Source organism: Anomaloglossus baeobatrachus, chromosome 5 (assembly GCF_048569485.1).
Source record: "Anomaloglossus baeobatrachus isolate aAnoBae1 chromosome 5, aAnoBae1.hap1, whole genome shotgun sequence".
Taxonomy (NCBI): domain Eukaryota; kingdom Metazoa; phylum Chordata; class Amphibia; order Anura; family Aromobatidae; genus Anomaloglossus; species Anomaloglossus baeobatrachus.
In genome coordinates this window covers 507,662,290-507,678,377 of record NC_134357.1, presented here as the reverse complement: position 1 = coordinate 507,678,377, position 16,088 = coordinate 507,662,290, and the positions used below count along the sequence as shown (strand labels likewise).

Here is a 16,088-nt window from a genome sequence, read left to right as displayed (position 1 = left end):
CTTTTGAGTGTAGTACTTTGTGTGTCCTCCGGAGGCAGAAGCTATACACCCAATGTCTGGGTCTCCCATAGGAACGATAAAGAAAAAAGAAAAAATCCATCACAGAGATAGCAGACATGCTTGGAGTAGCAAAATCAACAGTCGGGTACATTCTGAGAAAAAAAGGAATTGACTGGTGAGCTTGGGAACTCAAAAAGGCCTGGGCGTCCACGGATGACAACAGTGGTGGATGATCGCCGCATACTTTCTTTGGTGAAGAAGAACCCGTTCACAACATCAACTGAAGTCCAGAACACTCTCAGTGAAGTAGGTGTATCTGTCTCTAAGTCAACAGTAAAGAGAAGACTCCATGAAAGTAAATACAAAGGGTTCACCTCTAGATGCAAACCATTCATCAATTCCAAAAATAGACAGGCCAGAGTTAAATTTGCTGAAAAACACCTCATGAAGCCAGCTCAGTTCTGGAAAAGTATTCTATGGACAGATGAGACAAAGATCAACCTGTACCAGAATGATGGGAAGAAAAAAGTTTGGAGAAGAAAGGGAACGGCACATGATCCAAGGCACACCACATCCTCTGTAAAATATGGTGGAGGCAACGTGATGGCATGGGCATGCATGGCTTTCAATGGCACTAGGTCACTTGTGTTTATTGATGACATAACAGCAGACAAGAGTAGCCGGATGAATTCTGAAGTGTACCGGGATATACTTTCAGCCCAGATTCAGCCAAATGCCGCAAAGTTGATCGGACGGCGCTTCATAGTACAGATGGACAATGACCCCAAGCATACAGCCAAAGCTACCCAGGAGTTCATGAGTGCAAAAAAGTGGAACATTCTGCAATGGCCAAGTCAATCACCAGATCTTAACCCAATTGAGCATGCATTTCACTAGCTCAAATCCAGACTTAAGACGGAAAGACCCACACACAAGCAAGACCTGAAGGCTGCGGCTGTAAAGGCCTGGCAAAGCATTAAGAAGGAGGAAACCCAGCGTTTGGTGATGTCCATGGGTTCCAGACTTAAGGCAGTGATTGCCTCCAAAGGATTCGCAACAAAATATTGAAAATAAAAATATTTTGTTTGGGTTTGGTTTATTTGTCCAATTACTTTTGACCTCCTAAAATGTGGAGTGTTTGTAAAGAAATGTGTACAATTCCTACAATTTCTATCAGATATTTTTGTTCAAACCTTCAAATTAAACGTTACAATCTGCACTTGAATTCTGTTGTAGAGATTTCATTTCAAATCCAATGTGGTGGCATGCAGAGCCCAACTCGCGAAAATTGTGTCACTGTCCAAATATTTCTGGACCTAACTGTATACCATATTTGGACCACACAGTAAAAAGCATTTACTTTCTCAACAGCTGAATTCTGATCATTCTTCATCCATAAAGCTCATTCATGTATCTGTCACCTACACTGAATTCAACATAACTAACACTGCACATACCAGATTCACAAATAACTACTACACAATAAGGATATCTTCCATTTTTATTACAGTTGCATATACATATTTGCCCATAGTGTTACTATCATGATGACTATGGGGATAGCAGGAAAGTTGAGCTCCTAAGCTGACCCTCAGGCTAGGGGACCCTATGATATCCCTAATCTCAGGGATACCCATAAAGGTTGGGATGACTGAGTCTCCTTCCTGGCCCTGCTCCTGAGCAGCCCTGATCTGATGTCCTCCCCCCCCCCAGGTGAGACTGGGACAGGAGTGATATTAAACCCACAAAAATAGACATACAGGGAAAACCAAAATCCTGTCATACAGCACAAACTCACAGAGGTATAAGACAATAAAAGAAAAGGAAGAAAACAAGAGCAGGGAGGAAGCAACAAGACGCCTAAAAAGGAACACTTTCCGGATAGTCTGGGACCACCAAAACACACAGCACAACACAGTATGACCTATAGCTGGCATGGATAGAAGATTTCATCAAGCTTAAATATGAGAGGAGGCAATGCTATTGGCTTCCTCATAACATGTGATCAGAGGAGCTAAACAAGCAGGCCAGAGGTTAACTCTTTCTAGCCTGACTATGACTGATGGAGTGTCAGAATCTGTAAAACTCCATGTGACACCAACATGGATTACATAATACACCACACTGCATAATTACAAAGTGATCAAAGACTCGTATATTGTATGATCAATCCATTATAGTACAGAAACGTTAAGAAATTTTGTGTGCAAAAAAATAGAAAACACAGAGCAAACAATATAACAAATTTTTACTTAAGATTATTTTAAGAAAAAAAATTACATAAAAAAAAATGCACATAGTTGTTAAAGGGAACCTGTCAGCAGAAATTTTGCTTTAAACCTAAAAGTTTCCCCTTCTGCAGCTCCTGGGCTACATTCTAGCAAGGCTCCTGTTGTTATTGTGCCCCCTTTTAGACCAAATTAAATACTTTATAAAGTTGTACCTTTTGGTATGCAAATCTTCTAAATTATCCATGGGGGCGGGCTGTCTGGTGTCTGTTACTGTCCCTCCTGCCGATTTACGCCCCATTTCATACCTCAAGGACGAAGCCCAGTGCGCCTGTGGTCCCGCGCATGCGCCGTGCGACTGTACCGGGACTGTGTACTGTGTGCACAGTGTGACCGCTGGTGACGTTTGCGCAGGGACTAGATTATGCGCGGCGCTGTGATTGTCATCAGCAAGTGCCCGCCCATAATCTCGTGCCCGCCCTTTCCCCTCTGCCTCCAGCGTTCTGCGCAAGCGCTGGCCAGATGACCCAACGTCACCTCTCGTCACCAGTGGTGTCCTGCTCCGCTCCTCCCATCTATTTCCTGCGCCAGGGCAAGATGGGAAAGAGGTGACATCGGGTCATCTGGCCAGCGCTTGCGCAAAATGCTGGAGGCAGAGGGGAAAGGGTGTGCACGAGATTATGGGCGGGCACTTGCTGATGACAATCACAGCGCCGCGCATAATTTCGTGCCTGCGCAAACGTCACCAGCGGTCACACTGTGCATACAGTGCACAGTCCCGGTACAGTCGCACGGCGTATGCGCGGGACCTCTGGCGCACTGGGCAGCGTCCTGGAGGTATGAAATGGAGCGTTGGGGGACGGCGTAAATCGGCAGGAGGGACAGTAATGGACACCAGAGAGCCCGCCCCCATGGATAATTTAGAAGATTTGCATCCCAAAAGGTACAACTTTATAAAGTATTTAATTTGGTCTAAAAGGGGGCACAATAACAACAGGAACCTTGCTAGAATGCAGCCCAGGAGCTGCAGAAGGGGAAACTTTTAGGTTTAAAGCAAAATTTCTGCTGACAGGTTCCATTTAAAGTCACATCCATAACTATCTGTACTTTAAACTATCACTTTATGCCTGAAAAATGAATGGCATAAAAATGGAAAGAAAGAAAAACAATACTTAAAGGGGTTGTCCGGTCATAAACTACAAGTCTGAAGTCAATCAGGGACTGCAGACTTGTGAATCCTCACATCCTGCTCATTGCATGCTGTGAGGTTACTCTTGTGCCTCGAGCAGCAGGACCGTGATTGAAAGTATGTGACTTGTATACATACTGTCATGTTCCGATTAGACTTTATTTGACCTCGTTCAATGCAAGTGTATTGAGCGAGGCCGGAAACAGTTTAGGCTGCTTTCACACTACGTTTTTTTAACATGCGTCATGAACTTTTTTTTTGCTGTAAAAGCGGATCCTTTTACAGCAAAAAAACGCATGCAAACGCATGTGTTATTTTGCAGGATCCTGTCACTTTAAGTTTATGGGCGGGCATTGGAGTCATGTGATCGGGAGTCAGTGGAACTGAACGTGATAGACTGGGAGCCGGTTTCTGACAGCTGCGGAGGCTCGTAACCAAGGTAAACATTGGGTAACTTGCTTGGATACCCGATATTTACCTTGGTTACGAGCATCCGCAGCTGCTAGGAGCCGGGCTGCCTGCTCCCTGCACACGTAACCAACTGTAAACATTGGGTAACTAAGAGAAGCGCTTTGCTTGGTTACCCGATATTTACCTTGGTTACGAGTGTCCGCAGCTCTCAGGCTGAGAGAGAGAGGAGAGGGAGAGGGAGAAAGAGGCAGAGAGGGAGGGGGAGAGAGACAGAGAGGGAGGGGAAGAGAGGGAGGGGGAGAGAGACAGAGAGGGAGGGGGAGAGAGACAGAGAGGGAGGGGGAGAGAGGGAGGGGGAGAGAGACAGAGAGGGAGGGGAAGAGAGGGAGGGGGAGAGAGACAGAGAGGGAGGGGGAGAGAGACAGAGAGGGAGGGGGAGAGAGACAGAGAGGGAGGGGGAGAGAGACAGAGAGGGAGGGGGAGAGAGACAGAGAGGGAGGGGAAGAGAGACAGAGAGGGAGGGCGAGAGAGACAGAGAGGGAGGGGGAGAGAGACAGAGAGGGAGGGGGAGAGAGACAGAGAGGGAGGGGGAGAGAGACAGAGAGGGAGGGGGAGAGAGACAGAGAGGGAGGGGAAGAGAGGGAGGGGGAGAGAGACAGAGAGGGAGGGGGAGAGAGACAGAGAGGGAGGGGGAGAGAGACAGAGAGGGAGGGGAAGAGAGGGAGGGGGAGAGAGACAGAGAGGGAGGGGGAGAGAGACAGAGAGGGAGGGGAGAGAGGGACTGATCACCCGAGGCTGGTTTCTGTGCATGCTCAGTAGAGCAAGCAGGATCCTGTCTATCAGCATGCCAGCGTTCAGATGAAGCATAGTCAGGATCCAGCAATTTGCAGTATTTGGACGCAGCTCAAAAACGCTATAAGTAGCGTTTTTGAAAAATGTTAAAAAACTGCAACTCGCTGGATCCTTACTATAAGGCACGCAAACGCATGTGAACTCATGTTGACGCGAGTCCATTGCAAATGCATTGAAATGAAAACACATTTGCACTGGATCCATTTTTGCGTTAAAAAAAACGTTCAGGACGCATGTTAAAAAAACGTAGTGTGAAAGAAGCCAGTTGAAATGTGGCTGGAAGTATGCAATCACTTAATTGCTGTCATGTGACCACCAGATCTTGATGCTGGAGAATCCTCACAGTGCGCACTGTGTGCAATGAGGATTCACAAGTCTGTAGTCACATAGACAACCCTTTTAACATTTTAATTCCATAATCCTTAATGTGGAGCTGCCAGACTAAATGAAGCTGAACAGAAGTGATGGAGACCACGTTCTCCAGCATAGAACCTGGTATACCAGCAGACTGTATGTGACTGGGATCCTCTCAGAAATATTCAGTTGAGGTAAAGCAGCTTATCTCTCTACTGTATATAATCCTGTAAGGGGAAAGAACAACATCTTCCATCAATCCCCAGGAGAGAGGCCGGAACTAGGAGGAGCCAGAGAGATGAGAAAGGAGGGAAAGCTGGATGGATGTCACTCCTGTCAGGAAGATATAATGGGAGGAAAGAGAGTATTCACTATAGTAGTCTGAGAGTCTTCTGTTTATCTGAGGAAACCATAGAGGGAACATTCTGCATTTTTCGGAGGCAGAGTGAGAGCATCTTACACTTTATCTGAGATGCACTTAAATAGAGCTGCCTGCATTATATCTGAGGTCACTGACAGAGACAGAGCCTCCTCCATTATATGAGGTAACTGACAGAGACAGAGCCTCCTCCATTATATCTGAGGTAACCGACAGAGACAGCGACTCCTCCATTATAACTGAGGTAACTGACAGAAACTCCTCCATTATATCTTAGGTCACTGATAGATACAGAGCCTCCTCCATTATATCTGTGGTGACTGACAGAGACAAAGCCTCCTCCATTATAGATGAGGTAACTGACAGAGACAGCGACTCCTCCATTATATCTGAGGTAACTGACAGAAACTCCTCCATTATATCTTAGGTCACTGGCAGAGACAGAGCCTCCTCCATTATATCTGAGGTCACTGACAGAGCCTCCTCCATTATATCTGTGGTGACTGACAGAGACAAAGCCTCCTCCATTATAGATGAGGTAACTGACAGAGACAGAGCCTCCTCCATTATATCTGAGGTAAACGACAGAGACAGCGACTCCTCCATTATATCTTAGGTCACTGGCAGAGACAGAGCCTCCTCCATTATATCTGAGGTCACTAACAGAGCCTCCTCCATTATATCTGAGGTCACTAACAGAGCCTCCTCCATTATATCTGAGGTCACTGACAGACAGAGCCTCCTCCATTATATCTGAGGTAAGTGAAAGAGACAGAGCCTCCTCCATTATATCTGAGGTCACTGACAGACAGAGCCTCCTCCATTATATCTGAGGTGAGACAGAGCCTCCTCCATTATATCTGAGGTAACTGACAGAGGTGGAGCCTCCTCCATTATATCTGAGGTAAGAGACAGACCCTCCTCCATTATATCTGAGGTAAGAGACAGAGCTTCCTCCATTATATCTGAGGTACGGTGCTTCAAGTGTAAATAATAAATTTGGCACTAAAACAGTATTTTGGTGGAAAAAAAAATATTTTTTTGTTTTCACACCCAACTGTTATAAAGTTTTGTGAATCACCTGTTCGTTAAAAAATGCTCAATACACCTGGGGTCTAGTTTCCAACATGGGGTCATTTATGGGGGAATTTTGCTGTTTGGCATGTCCGGGGCTCTTCAAATGCAACATGGCATTCACAGTTCTTTCCTTTCCAAGCCCAGCCATGTGCCAAAATAGGTTTTGACCACATATGGGGTATCATGGAATTTGGGAGAAATTGCGTAAGAAATTATATTTCACATCCACATTTTAAAAAGTTCTGTGAAGCATTTACAAGTTCAACATTCCTTGATGGGTCTAGTTTCAAAATTGGATCACTTGTGTCCATTTCTGCTGGTTTGGTACCTCAAGGGATCTGCCAATGAGACAGGTGTCTGCACACTATTCCAGTGAAATTTACATTCCTAATACCAAATGCCACTTCTTCCATTCTGACCCCTTTTGACTACACATGGGGTATTGGTACACTCAGAAGTAAGTGGGTACCAAACTGTAGGGTTTTCGTGGTACCTTTTGGAAAAGTGAAAAATTTGGAGCTAAAGCAATATTTTTGTGGAAAAAAAAGAAACTTTTCAATATGGTGACCTAATGTTATCAAATTCTGAGTAGTTCCTGTGGGTTCAAAATGCTAATGTTACTCCTGGATAAATTTCTTGAGGGATGTAATTTCCAAAATAGGTTTATGAGTGGGGAATGTCTACTTTTTAGGCACCTTAGGGGCCCTGCAAATGTGACATGGTACCTGCAATCTATTTCAGTCAAAATTTGTGTTCCAAAATTCATATAGTGCTCCTCCCCCTCCAGATCCGGCCATTTGTGCAAACAGAGGTTTCTGACCACATGTGGGGTATCAGCGCACTCAGAAGAAACTGGGTAACAAATTGTGGGGTAAATTTTCTTATTCTGTCTCTTCTAAAAGTGAAAAAATTGGGTCTAAAGCAACTTTTTAAAGGGAAAATTAATCAAAATTGTTTTAATTCCACTTTCCGCATTAATTTCTGTGTAGCACCCGAAAGGTTAAAAAGTTTCACCAGCAGTTATAAAGTATTTAAAGGTTTTGTTTTTTAAAATTGTGTCACTTTTGGGGTGTTTCCAATATATAGGACCCTCAGAGTCCTACATACAGTATGTGTTGAAAATAAAACCCCTCAGAATCACTGAAATACTGTCACACTAGGTATAGGAAAATATCAAGTGAGCGGAAAAAGGTATGGGGAAGGGACTCCTGCGTCTAGGGAAGGGGGAGATGGAGACCCCTGATCAAACCTACTGCTGGTCCTTGGGGTCCCTCACCACCCTAAATAGGTTCTGTACCTATGCGCTGAGTCGGATATCTGACCCTAGGTATCCTTAGTGCTGGACCCTAAATAGGGAACGGCTGGGATGAGCTCTTTGTCAACCCCACTAAACGCTAAGGCTATGTGCGCACGTTGCGTCGGAGTACCTGCAGTTTATTCTGCACGTTTTCCTTCCCTTGGTTTTTGACCAAATGGCTTTTGACCATTTTTTAGCGCTAAAAACGCATGCATATTTACCGCGTTTTTAGTGCGTTTTCAGCGCTTTTTACCTGCGTTTTCACCTGCGTTTCTGCAGATGCGTTTTGTAGATCAAGACACTGAGAAATAAAGTTGAAATAGTCAAAAAGAATGAAAAAAGAGAAAAAAAGGATAAAATTAACTTTTAATAAAACTATATGGAAAATTATCAGTTTTAATGAAATAATAGTGGTTATGCACATTTTAACAGAAAAATAGGTAAAGTTTATTATTTTTTAGCATTTAAATTTTCTGTTATTGTGTGTGTGTAAAGGAACATTAGAACCCTTTAATTTTTGGCCAGAAAAGCATGCGTTTTTGGAGCCAAAAACGCAGTGGAAAAGCAGGTAAAAAGCATGAAAAACGCAGGAATTGTGCTTTTGGTTGCATTTTGCCATTTCTCATTGACTCCAATGTTAAGGAAATGCTGCAGAAATGGCAAAAACAACTGACATGCTGCTTCTTTTTCAGCATGGTTTTTGACCCAAATATGCAAATTAAACGCTGCAGAGAAAAAAGCAAAGTGCAGACAGGATTTCAGCTTTTCCCATAGACTTTGCTGGAAAACAAAAACGCATGCGTTTTAGCGCAAAAACGCTGCCGCTAAAAACGCTGCAGAAACGCGGGTAAAAACGCAACGTGCGCACATAGCCTAAAGGAGACACAAGGAGGACACACAGGGAAAAGTGCATGAACTAGATATCCACAGATGACTCAGGCAGGAGTTAGGCAAAGCTTCAGTAACAATACTACAGATGAGAGCAAGCCACCTGCTTGCAACCAGAGCTAGAATGAAATGAATACTATCACCAGCACCAGTCCAGGGAAGAATGGAGTATTCAAGTACCAAGAGAGTACTTATGATCCACAGCTGGGTGGAAGGCGAGCTCCTGCTGGGCCCAAAAGGGGAGAGATGAAAATCCAGCAGGAAAACTACCTAAAGGCCCAGTGCCCATGCTGTGTAGTTTTGACACATATTTTCAGAAATCTGCAGCTAAATCTGCATGTCCATTGGGAAGCCAACAAAGTCTATGAGAATTCACACGTGCTGTGCCCACGTTGCTTATTTTTCCCTTGTGTATTTGGTGCAGAAAAAATGAAATCTGCACCAAATATGCAAGGGAAAAATACTCAATTTGGGCACAGCACTTCTGAATTCTCATAGACTTTGCTGGCTTCACAATGGACATGCAGATTTTGCTGCAGATTTCTGAAAATCTGCGTCAAAATCCGCATCAAAATACACAGCGTGGGCATAGGACCTTAGGCTATGTGCGCATGCTGCAGATTTATTGCGGATTTTACCGCGGATTTGCAGCAGATTTGCTGCAGAAAATGTTTCTAACATTTCTGCAGTCATTCTCCAGCAAAACCTATGGGTATAAAAAAAATGCTATGCGCACATTGCGTTTTTTTATACCTGCGGATTTACCCGCGGAATTTCTGCTGCGGAATTAATGTGCATGTCACTTCTTTTCCGCAGGTACCTGCGTTTTTTGCCATAGATAATGGTAAAAACCCACAGGGACCAACCTGCATAAAAACCGCGGCAAAGCCCCACCAAAAACATGTGGATTTCGCTGCGGTTTTGGTGCGCTTTTTTACCGCAGGTGCGGGATTCTTTCAGAGGGTCCGGTTTTTATTAAGAAAAAGTAAATTTCTAGTGCGCACATGGCCTAATTCAATGAATACTAACAGCAGGAATAGAAAGTCAGGGAGCATTTTGAGAAGCCAAATGCTGTGACCTTCTATTGCCAGAAAACACATGACTTTCTGAAACCCTTGACAAATACATTGAAGCATTCCAGAGTTATAGCCTCATAAAGTGGCGCTGGTCAGAATTCAAAAATTTGGTCATTAAAGAGGTCGTCCACTACTTTAACATTGAAGGCTTATTCTTAGGATAGGTCATCAATGTCTGATCGGCAGGGGTCAGACACCCGACACCCTCGCCGATCAGCAGTTCTAGGTGTCAGCAGAGGCAGATGGGTGTCTGGAAGTGCTCAATTTGAGAGCTGAACCGTCTTCTGATAGTGGCTGCAGCGAGGTGCTACATTTCCGCCTCATTCCAATCAATGGGAGGCGGATGTGCAGTACCCGGCCGCAGCTGCTATCAGAAGACGGGGCAGCTCCAGAACTGAGCATTTCAACCTGCTGCATGTGCTGAGAACAGCTGGTCAGCCGGGGTGTCAGGTGTTGGACTCTGAGACCAATCAGGTACTGATGATCTATCCTATGGATAGGCCATTAATGTAAAAGTAGTGGACAACCTCTGTAAGGTCAGAGTTGACTTGCCACTATGGGGGTTAAGCGTGCTTTAAAAACACATCTCTTTAGATAGGCTGATCACCTGACCTCACTAATCTGACTCTTCCATCTTCCCGATTTATAAATTTATCTTGGAATCTGCTGCCTCCTATTCATTTGTGTCCACATCCTCCATGCACCTAATAGCACCTGGTAATTGCACTTAGGCCTCCTTCAGATCTCAGTGAATCTGGTACGTATGTTACTGTTTTTTCACGTACCGGAATCACGGACATACGCAGACTCATTAAAATCCATGTGTCTGCTCGAACACACATCAGTTATTTTCCACTGACGTGTTTCTGTGTGGTATACACGTGTGTCCGTGTGCTCCGCACAGAGACAAATCCGTTTTTTTCTGGCATAATCATGATGTCCCACAGCCTATACTATGGTGTGATACGTGAAACACATACCAGAAAAACATGTACATTTAAAATAAAAAGATTTTTATACTCACCTTCTCCAGTGCTGCGGTCTTTGGTCGCTGCTGTCTCCTGCTTCCAGGCCGGCTAATATTGTCATGCATATGCAGTTATGCAGTGCATAGCCGACCAAGAAGTACCTGCAGCGGTGAGAGACACAGCGGCCAGACACCGCAGAGCAGGATATATCAGCACCACGGACAGCAGGAGCGTGGACAGGTGAGTATGATCTCCGTGTATTAGCACGGATAGCACACGGAGATCATACGCGTGCCAAAATCACGGCACACAGAGGGTGATACGCACCTTTAACACGTCAGTGAAAAACGTCTGTGTTTTTCTCTGACATGTGAAAGAAGCCTTAGGCCGGGGCCACACGGGGAACTACTGCGATCCTCGCATGACACTCGGCTCCCGCTCGTAGCACAGCAGGAGCCGAGTGTCATGCGAGTGTGACTGCAACTGAGGTTCGATCATGCGATCGGACCACAGCTGCGGGGTGCGGGCCGGCTCTAAGGAGGAATGGGCCAGCGCTGTGAAGGGGAGGGAGGGATTTCTCTCCCTCTCTCCTCAGTAGCCGGCAACTGCCATTCTCGCACTGCACTCGCGGTACACCGGTGTACCGCGAGTGCGGTGCGATTTTTCTCTCGCCCCATAGACCTGAATGGGTGCAAAAGAAACAGGTATCTCATTACACTCGCAGCATGCTGCGATTGTTTTCTCGGTCCGATTAGGGCTGAGAAAATAATCGCTCATGGATGCTGGCACATATGTTAATATTGGTCCGAGTGGAATCCAATTTTCATGCCGTGTGTCTTAGGCCTTATACAGACACTGGCTGATGATGGATCCTGCAGATAATTTATTTTAATGATGGCCGGACCATACAGAACAAGCACTTTCTACCTATTGTGTCTATTACAGATTGTAAGTAGTGAGAAGCAACCCCACTCCTCCTGTAAAGCTATGTTCACACTGCATCTTTTATTGCATTTTTGGTGTGTTTTTGAGGTCACAAAGATGCACCTAAATGCATGCATTTCCTTCTCCCAGTAAAGTCTATGAGATTTCTATGTTGCTGACCACACTGGGCATCTTTTGTTGGCTGCATCTTGGCTGCGTTTTTGAAGATGCAGCATGTCAATTCTTTTTGTGTTTTTCCAGCGTTTTTGAGCCCTTCCAGTCAATAGATTTGACTTAAAAAACGCATTGGGAAAAATGCAGTTAAAACGCGTCAAAATCGCATGCATTTTTTGATGCATTTTTGCCGCTGGTGCGTTTTTTGAGGCTAAAAACACTGCATTTTTGTGGTTAAGAGAAGATGCAGTGTGTGAATATAGCCTGTTACACTATGTCTTACTTTGTAATCTCTGATATTGTCTGTACATGTCCCCACTTATTGTAAAGTGCTGCGGAATATGTTGGCGCTATGGATAGTAAATTAATCTGCACATACCTCCTCCTGCAGAGCCGCACACTGGATATATACGGCTACTCTGTGCTTACAGGACCTGTGATGATGTCACATGGAGGGGAGGAGTCAGGGGTCACATGACACATCACATTTTGCAAACTCTATAATGGCACCTCTCACAAAAGACTCTGGCCAGATGCGGCGCCACAGCTACTTTAGCGCTCTAGTATTTTGTATCTACTGAGGAGATTCCCTCTTACTCGTTACAGGCGCCATTATCCTCCCTTCCGGGAATATTTAGGCGTTTTTCTATTGCTGCTTTCAGAGAGACAATTATATTTTTACGATTTGCTTTTAGATTTGGTGCTGGATTGGCGATATTCTGTGAGAAGTCTCTGGATGTGACTATAATTGAATTGAGTCTTATACCGGGGGCAGGACGGGGCTCTTGACCTTCACTGAGAGGATCCGATATTGTAGGGACCTGAATGGGGAGAAGATGACGATGTAACATCAGAAAGATCCCATGTAAGGCTATGTGCGCACTTACCGGATTTTGCCGCGGATTTTTTGCGGATTTGCTGCATGTTTCGCTGCAGAAAATGTTCATAACATCTCTGCAGTGAATCACCAGCAAATCCTATGGAGAAAAAAAATCCTGTGCGCACTGGGCGGAATTTGACAGCTGCATGTTTTGCTGCGGGAATCCCGCAGCAAAAACAAGTGCATGTCACTTCTTTTCCGCACATCGCTGCGGGATTTCCCTCCATTGACTCAATGTTAATCATGAAATCCCGCAGGGAATAACGCAGGCAGCAAATTCTGTGCGGTTCACTGCGTTTTCCTGCGTTATTCCCTGCGGTATTTCGCGGTTTACCTCCGGTAATGTACATCGCCTGTCTGCGGTTTGCAGGGAAGTGATGTCATTACAGGAAGAGGAAGCCGTGCAGAGAGTAAACACACACAGATCACACACACACAGACATCACAGACATAGAACACATAGACACAGACACATAGAACACACATAGAAAGAAAACGGAAATATAGAAAACAAAGAACGTGGGCTCCGCTGCATATTCACCTTCCAGCCGAGGTAAGCACACAGCGGCGGCCCGGTATTCTCAGGCTGGGGAGGGAGAGGGGCAGGGGTAATGTCCCCCGCCTCACTCCCCCTCCGGCAGCCGAGAATATCAGCCGCAGCTGCCCCGGCACTGTCGCATGCATTATGCGGCAGCACCGGGAGTGTCCTCGGCTCTTCTTGCCACCGTGTAGCAGTGGTGGCAAGGTAATACAAGGGGTTAATGATGGTGGGGGACCACCGCCATTAACCCCAGGCTTGATCATGGCAGCGTCTATGTGACAGCTGACATGATCAACCCGTAAGTAAAGTGAAAAAAACACAGACACCGAAAAATCCTTTATTTTAAATAAAACCAACAAGCCTCGTTCACCCTTTTATTAACCCCCCCCAAACAAAGCTCCGGCGTAATCCACAGCTCCGGCTCCTGCGTCCTGCACTGCTGACATCCAGCCGCGACTGTCACAGACACAGGCTGAATGCAGCAGACAGCAGAGGTAATTACCGGTCATTTCCCACGGCCGGTAATGTGAACTCACTGCCGACCGTGGGAAATGCAGCGATCTGTCCTCTATCTATCCCTCTATCTATCCCTCTATCTATTCTTCTGTCTATCTACTATCTCAGAATTAAATGACTTTTTTATTTCTTTTCTTCAATGTGCTTTATTGCATTGAATGCAATAAAGCACATCCCAACCCGCACGCGGCAAAACCGCGGCAATACCGCGAATAATACCGCGGTAAAACCGCATGCGGTTTTCGGGTGTGGTTTCCCGCGGTTTTTTACCGCGGGTGCGGTAATCTTTGAGAGCATGCGGAATTTTCACAAGGAAATTTCATTTCCCAGTGCGCACAGAGCCTAAGACATCTCCGGAGCTGTTACCGGCTTCACATGATCACTACATCCAGTCCTGGCCCCGTCCTGCCCCCAGTATAACACACAATCCAACTATAGTCACACACAGAGATTTATCACAGAATATCTCCAATCCAGCACCAAAGACAGAACAAATGTACAAGGAAAAACTAAATCATCTGAATCTTTATTAACTATTTCAGAAAAGCAAGACCTGAAGTTATACAGTGCAGGAACCTCCACAGAGATGGGGACGGCAGAATCGGGGCCGTCAGTAACAGATAATGATAGAACATCAATATCTCCATGTGACAACATGGAGCGGGTGACGGCCATAATGGAGACTGTACAGCAGGGGTGGGGAACCTCTGGCACGTGGGCCGTATGCGGCCCGTGATGACTTTTTATGGGGCCCCTGGGCACATTCCCGGGGACCACAGTTCTCTGGCGGCAGCCGTGCTTTTCCCAGATGCCGGCCCTTTAAATCCCACTGAGTGATGCCCTGTGGGTAGATGCTAGAATGTTTGGGCTCAATTTAGATCCTGACTTCAGCCCGTACATTGTAACAGACTCACTACTAAATGCTAGAATGTACGGGCTCCTTCCAGGACCTGACTGCAGCCCATACATTCTAGGCTCAACCCCGGCCTGTGCTAGCGTGCTCTGGCGGGGTAAGTGTGACGCCCTGGACTAGCCAGGTAGTCACAGACATAACACCACACACACCCTCCCCTGGATAGTCACACCAGTCAAACAAAAACCCTTGTTGCCTCCCTCCAGGGTCTGATGTCCACACCAGGTGGGGCAGAGCCAGGCGGTTGTCTCCACCCACCGAGTTCACAGGCCTGGAGGCGGGAAAAGTGACAGATTAAGTTGAGAGTTGAAAGTGAGAGGACAGAACCTGTCGGTGTCTGGGTAGGGGCCCAGACACAAACAGCAAGGTTGGCAGATGGTGGTGGCCGTCTGCAGGAGTTAGTGGATCTCTGCGGACCCGTAGGACCGGGGTCGGGCGGTGGCCCGCCGGTACCGAACCGGGGAGTGGAGTGAAGCTAAGCATACAGGCAGGGCCCTCGGACCCCGACCAGGATTGGAGCCGCCGACAACGATCAAATCCGAGTGTGACCGGAACCCCAGGGGTTTCCTAACAACCAAGACCCGACAGAAGGCAACAGTCCACACCGTGAGGATACACAGCCACCGCCATAGGCTAGAGATCCAAGGGCCAGAGCCTGCGGGCAAAACAGGCTCCTTCGGTACCTATACGCCGGGGAGCGGACTACCGGTGGGCAACCACAGGAGTCAGAACATTCTAACAAGGTGCAGGGAAAGACAGCCACCATCACCCTGTCCGGGGAGAGCACAAACACTGCAGCCGGCTGCGGGACCCGTTCATCTGGCCGTTTGGTTTACCAGAGACTCTGTCATTGACTACCTGAGTGAGTACACCAGTGCCATCTGGCACCGCACCGCGCTGCCCCTGCAACCCGGCCATCAAGCCTCCCCGTATCACCATCCGGGCCCTGGGATCACCAACCCCTACCCACGGAGGGGACAACATCCTAGCTGCTCCCTACCATCTCTCCCGGGATCCCCGTCACCAGCAGCGGTGGTGCCCATAATCACCACGACCCGTGGGTGGCGTCACGAACAATCTCCCAAAACAAACCACCCCCTTTTCACCCTCCTCGTGGGCGAGGAGTGCTGCTCGAGTCCCCGGGTCCGGCCCACCGCTCGAGCAGCAGCAGCGGACCCGAGCGTAGCGAGCGCGGCCCCTCTGCCCGCGACAACTTGGCGTCACGAACAGGATTAGAACCAATCTACCTACCGGTAGGCGGCCGGCAGCGTCCGGCCGAAAAATTTGAGGTTCCGCGAAGATTTCCCGCTCGAGCGTCTTCCCCGAGCAGGGAGGGCGCGAAAGTGAAGCCCCGCCCCCAGAAAGAGGAAGTGGTAGAAATAACCAAGGGGGGTGGGTGAAGGCCTGCCTCATGTAACCGA

General features: G+C 46.8%; 1 protein-coding gene across 1 annotated transcript in view; it reads right to left on the bottom strand.

Moving 5' to 3' along the window:
* LOC142311967 (uncharacterized) overlaps window positions 1-12,223 on the bottom strand; it is a 34,235-nt gene extending 22,012 nt beyond the window's left edge. The window contains exon 1 of the mRNA XM_075350830.1: window positions 12,197-12,223. The gene's annotated coding sequence lies outside the window, so the exon portion shown is untranslated. The remainder of the gene's footprint in view (window positions 1-12,196) is intronic.
* Window positions 12,224-16,088: the final 3,865 nt, after the last annotated feature.